This window comes from Silurus aristotelis (genome assembly GCF_946808225.1).
Source record: "Silurus aristotelis genome assembly, chromosome: 26".
In the NCBI taxonomy this organism is placed as follows: Eukaryota; Metazoa; Chordata; class Actinopteri; order Siluriformes; family Siluridae; genus Silurus; species Silurus aristotelis.
Genome location: NC_139599.1, coordinates 16,436,743 through 16,441,742, shown reverse-complemented (window position 1 = coordinate 16,441,742; position 5,000 = coordinate 16,436,743). Strand labels below are relative to the sequence as shown.

The following is a 5,000-nucleotide window of genomic DNA, read 5'->3' as shown; positions in this document are numbered from 1 at the left end:
CCGTAGCATTTGGTTGTCAGGTTTATTATTGTATCTCCTGGTTGTGAGCCACCGCCCACCTGATTGCTACTTTGATTGACAGGTGGCCTGATCTCCTCTGATTGGATAAGAAACAATATTTTTAGAATAGCATGGATCTTTTTTTGGATCTGCCATCGACTTCCACGATTCTACACTTCCACTTTTGGTCCAGTTTCACTCTGGGCTCCATCTTTCTATCTAAATCCCATCCTGAATTGGCATTCAGGCATTTTTGTGATGCAGTAGCATCATTAGCGCTGTGCACTTAACACCAAATAAAGAATTTAAAGGCTTGTGACCCGAAGGATTTCATTTAAGTGTTTTCTTTTTATCATGCAGCAAAAAATCTTTGATTAATCATCGAACAATGCGGAATACGACGAATTCTTTAATCAAGAGCTGGACGTCTCCAGCATTTTCCAGCACCTGGAAATCTGAATGTTGTCTACTGCTTTGTTGTCTAGTTTACCATCAATCCACCATCTATCAGTGTCTCCATGTGCTTGTTTAGTGGTTAAGGCATTTTAATTTGGATCCAAAGGACATGAAATCAAATCCCTGCCACTCCTGGGCCCCTGTGTGAGGCCCTTAACTGCATAGAGGCTCAGTTGTATGAATGAGAAAAGTGTAAGTCGCTCTGGAAAAGGGCGTCTGCCAACTGGCATAAACGTAAAGGTAAATCTATCGAACTGGAAAATCAAAAACATTCGCGTCCTCGTTAATGACTGCTCTCTCAAAGCCTTTAACTGAATCATTTATTAGAACTGAATCAAAACATTGAAGTCACCAGGGCAAAAGAAAACTGACCACCGCTGAATGTATTCTCCATAAATGTTGTGTATCATGTTGTTCCCAGTCCCATTACCTCCTAATAGCCCTTTCTGTATTTCCCCCCCAAGTCCTATTTTAATGTAAATGACTTCTTAACTCTCCCATGGGCTACAAAAACTCACCCAGGCTTTACTCTGCTCTGGTCCGGTGCAGCCATTACACAAAGCATCAGTTCGCTAATGAGGCTTGTGCAGGTGCATGTTTTTCTTTACGTTCAGAGACTTTGTAGCCCCCGGAGGTCCGTGCTGTCACATGACTCGAGCAGGATTATGACTGTAAAAGCATTTAATAATGTTCTGCTGTTGCCATTAAGTTGGCGGAACTTAATATCCGTGAAACCGCTCTGGGTGAAGCTAAATGGCCTTTTGATTGGACACTATTACGTTTAAAAGCATTGCGTTTGTGACCCAGAGAAATTTGATTGGAAATGTTTATCTGCATTTCATCCAATAAACAAAATTGACTCGTGCTCCGGAGATACAAGTGATCCGGTCCCTTTCGTCTTTCTGGACCTTCTTGAGGGAGGTGTTTTCAGATTGGAGAACGCTCACTGCTGCTGCTGCTGAACATCCTGTAGATCCATGAAGTGGAAGGTTAAACTCAAGTCTCCTTTATTGTGTGTAAGTGCACGTGTGTTTGTGTGGAATTGCTCAAGTAGTAGTTGGTATTGATTTGCCATGTGTTTCGGCCATATTGGACGGCCGTGGTGAAGTAATTTATTTACTTACCTACTTATATGTAATAAACTGCTTGATTGTTCTCATTTCATCAGCTTGGATTCAACTTTAGATTTGAAAGTCCAGCCACAATCAGCTGCTACTTTCTTTAGCACGTTTCCTTTGGCCCCTTGAGCAAGGACTTTAACCCAATTGATGCTGATTTATATGAATGAAATAAATGTAAGTCTCTCTGGATAAGGTCGTCTGTCAAATGCTGTGAATGTTGGAGGTCGTAGCTCAGTGGCTATGGCATTGAAAGGTCACAAGTTACAATCCCACCACCAATCTGCCACTTGTGAGCTCTTGAGCAAAGCCTTTAACCTGTCAACTGCCTCAACTGCTCAGTTGTAATGGCAGAAATATAAACCTTACAATACACTGGTATACATTTATAGCCTGCTTATGTCCTCCAGACCACCAGGGGGTGCCTAGATTTATGAAAACGATACTGTTACTAATAATAATAATAATAATACACAGTCAGTATCATTTGGAAAAAGGTTTTATGGCGTATCAGCCAATCACAGGGGGCCACCTTGTGGTGTGAAAAGAGAACAAAAAGAAAAGAGTGACGTCGGATCATGAAGATGTAGTCTGTCTTTTTCTCTCTCTCGTTCTCTCAAAATGCAGCTTGGTATATTTTTGTTCTGCATGAAAGCATAAACCTCTCTACCCTGAAGATTCGATACTCAAACACGTCCAATTCGAAAAAAAAATTACACCCTAAGAACCTTCAGCAATGATTAACCGTAGCATGAATCCTTCACCTCACCCACATTAACCTTTTCCAGCGAATTCATTTATTATCTACTACAACTTCAGGAGTGACCTTGTCTCTGGAACTTTTCTTCGTCTCTGGCTTTAAATAAAAACACATCAGACTATATATATATATGTGCTTTTTTTTTTAACATCCTATTCCACATTAAGTCCCCATTTGCTGTTCCACGGTTTGCAGAGGAACCACATGTGAGAGGAAATTTGGGCGTCCCAATACTTTTGAACATCCACTATATATGTATCGAGACTTTTCCTGCAAAATATGTCCTCAGGCCAAAAAACGTCCAACCTTTTCGATACAACTATATATGTAATGCCGAGGTCTGTGTCTCATTCGTCCTTTACGTGTCTGTTTTTTGCTTTTAGGTCAAATAAACCTTAACCACTCACTGACACAGAACAAATCTTCTCTCCTGCTTTTCTTTCTCGCTCACGCGTTAAGGAAAAAAAAAACGTCCGTAGTCATATGCCGAGCGTGATGTAACCTTTGTTCTCGTCTTGTGGAACGGGAAAACATTTTGAAAGGCGTTCTTGGGTCTCTGGTAAACATTTGACGAAAAGCTTGTAATAACACTGGCGTTTGCCTGAGAGAGAGAAAGTGTGTGTGTGTGTGTGTGTGTGTGTGTGTGTGTGTGTGTGTGTGTGTGTGTGTGTGTTTTACTGTTTATTTAAAAAATTTTATAAGTTTTAATTTCACATTCATTTATTCATTTATATGAATTTATGTATCTATATGAGCTTGTGGACACTCAACCATAAGATCCACTTGTGAGCATATGTAATTCCTATTTGCTCCTCAAGGAAGATGTTCTAGATGTCAGAAGGTGTTAGTAAAGTCAGGGACTGATGTAGGTAAGGAAGTCAGGAGACCTGGGGTGCAGTCAGCGTTTACATTCATCCCAAAAGATGTTCAGTAGGGTTGGAGCTCCATAGCAGACCACTCAGATCTTTCACACACATCCAACCAACATTCACATGTCCTGCTACTGCACCCGAAGACGTCCTGTCCAAGTGTGTGCCTCCAACTGTGTGTTAACAGTTTGGGAAAGAAGAAGATCCAGGTGGAAATGTGGGGTGTCCCAATACTTTTGGTCACACCGTGTGTGTGTGTGTGTGTGTGTGTGTGTGTGTGTGTGTGTGTGTGTGTTCTTCCAAAATTGTATTTATTTAAAAACAATTTTTTTTATCCATTTGCGGTTCCCTTTAACGCTGTCCTTCTCTCAACCTTCTTTTTCTAAAACTGGAGACTCCTTCCGAACAGAAACATGTCCCTCCAGAAACCTGGACTCTACATACATTCATATAAACCTACGATTCGTATCCACTTTCCGCCCAATCACAATCGAGCACCAGAACAGTCTCAGTTTTAAAGATGCTTTAGAATCTGAAAGCTCTAGAAACGCACTTCTAGAATCGTTTATCGGGTTTCAGTGTTCCTTCGATGGAGCAGTAGCAGAAAACAACATCCTGATTTGATCAAGGTGATACGTCTCACCTTGAATGCCCTGCAACCCCACCCTTTTAGTGTCTCTCCTCCCTCTTGGACACACTTGGCATGTTTTTTAGGGAGTAGCACAGGTGAAAGCTCACACACTCCTTCACACAGTCGATACGCTGCAGCTTCTAAGCTTCCAGAATGGGCCACGGTAAGTTCTCCACGCTCTACACATGCTCGCTGATTAATGTTTTTTTCATCGAAATCTTTGCCCATTTTACTGCTTTTAGCTGAATTTTGGAAAGAAGAACCCACAAAGGGACATTTTTTTTTACTTTTTCTTCCTGGTTAAAAGCGTCTGAGATCTTGCTACATGTTGCGGATGTTTAATTCTTACACTCGCAATTGTTTGTAGAATTGTAGAATTGTAGAACAACAATGATGACATGAACCCAGTGGTACACCAGGTAGCATTTCTCTCTCACAGGTCACACATGTCTATCGGGTTTCCTCTGGGTTCTCGGGTTTCCTCTAGGCTCCAAATAAATGCTGGTTGAAGAACTGGATACACTAGATTACCTCCTGGTCTGAATGTGTGTATGTGTGTGTGTATATGTGTGTGTATATGTGTGTATATGTGTGTGTATATGTGTGTGTATATGTGTGTATATGTGTGTGTATGTGGACTCTATATTCTCGCCTTTTACCCATAGTTACCAGGATCATGTTCACATTTCTCTTTCTTTTATTATTTCTTTCTTCTTTTTTTTTTTCTTTTTTGCACATAGTAGATGCACTACATGTCCATTATATGGCCAAAAGTTTATGGACACCAGAGCATAATCATCTCCAACCAATGTAAAGCAGATCTTCAAAGAGCTGTGTGCAGGTCTGGATCTCGAAGTTCAAGTGAAAGGAAAAGTTCGTATTTGAAGACATTTAATACAATTGTGTGGAAAAGACGGGTGTCTTTACTTTTGGCCACATAATAGATATACATAAGGACACTAAATATTCAGTTCGATATTTACCATGTGTGTGTGTGTGTGTGTGTGTGTGTGTGTGTGTGTGTGTGTGTGTGTGTGTGTATATTTATATATAAAACTGGTTATTGTTTTAATTTCCTGTACAATTTGGTCTCCAATAATAAAACCAGTGCATGTCATTTCATACATTTCCAGCAGTTTGAGCAGAAACAAGTTGTTTCAGTTCTG

General features: G+C 40.5%; 1 protein-coding gene and 1 long non-coding RNA gene across 2 annotated transcripts in view; both read left to right on the top strand.

Moving 5' to 3' along the window:
• tmprss13b (transmembrane serine protease 13b) overlaps positions 1–319 on the top strand; it is an 8,728-nt gene extending 8,409 nt beyond the window's left edge. The window contains exon 13 of the mRNA XM_083530837.1: positions 1–319. This exon is cut by the window's left edge and continues 137 nt beyond it. The gene's annotated coding sequence lies outside the window, so the exon portion shown is untranslated.
• A 3,530-nt stretch (positions 320–3,849) lies between these two features.
• The window catches only part of LOC310720366, a 5,762-nt gene continuing 4,611 nt past the window's right edge, over positions 3,850–5,000 (top strand). The window contains exon 1 of the long non-coding RNA XR_014531712.1: positions 3,850–3,997. This is a non-coding gene — a long non-coding RNA (uncharacterized lncRNA). The remainder of the gene's footprint in view (positions 3,998–5,000) is intronic.